Source organism: Saimiri boliviensis, chromosome 16 (genome assembly GCF_048565385.1).
Source record: "Saimiri boliviensis isolate mSaiBol1 chromosome 16, mSaiBol1.pri, whole genome shotgun sequence".
Lineage (NCBI taxonomy): Eukaryota > Metazoa > Chordata > Mammalia > Primates > Cebidae > Saimiri > Saimiri boliviensis.
The window spans coordinates 39448152-39448869 of record NC_133464.1 but is presented as its reverse complement, the minus strand read 5'-3'; the positions used below and the strand labels follow the sequence as shown (position 1 = coordinate 39448869).

The following is a 718-nucleotide window of genomic DNA, read 5'->3' as shown; positions in this document are numbered from 1 at the left end:
TGTGATAAAGACTATGAGACCAGGAGAGAAAGAAGCTCAACCCCATTTTTGCTTTGCCATTGACCTGGGATAAAACATCAATCACATTGTTTAATCTGCATATAGGTTTCTTCATCTGAAAAATTGGGGTAATAATCCTGTTCCCCTTCAAACAGCAGAGAGTGAGAAATACCAACTTCAGTGTTTTAATACATAGAAACTGACCAATTTTATGATAAATGAGGTGAATACGATACATTCTTGGTCACAAAAATGGCCTTATGATGAAAACTGTTTTATAAACAAATATGCATGATCTTTAATTTTCTAAAAGAAGGCATATCAAAAACAGTTTTAAAAGCAAATACTGGCAAGCCTCCAGCGTGCTGGCATCTGTGGTGACCTGTGCGTTCCTACACTGTTTGCCAGAACAGTGTTGAAATAGTTTGAGGGCTTGTCCTGCTCCATCTGGAGAAAGTTTATAGAAATTTCAGACAATTGCTTGGAAAAAAAAAAAAAAAAGAGAAAAAAGAAAAGAAAACCAAACACACTTCATGACTTCACATATAAAATAAAGGTTTGCTTTCATTTTCCCTTTTCTTCTGGAACCAGTGCTGGTGTTTTGTTTGGGTTTGGTTTGTTTTCTTGAGTCTTTTCTTTTTTTGAGACAGGGTCTGGCTCTGTTGCCCAGACTGGAGTGCACTGGCACCATCATGGCTCAGTGTAACCTCAAATTCCC

General features: G+C 37.3%; 1 non-coding gene across 1 annotated transcript; it reads left to right on the top strand.

Annotated features, from left to right (window-relative positions):
- Positions 1–347: 347 nt before the first annotated feature.
- Positions 348–479, top strand: LOC120365839 (small nucleolar RNA SNORA9). Its single transcript, XR_005580683.1, has one exon. It is a non-coding gene; the product is annotated as a small nucleolar RNA SNORA9 (small nucleolar RNA).
- The last annotated feature ends 239 nt before the right edge of the window (positions 480–718 follow it).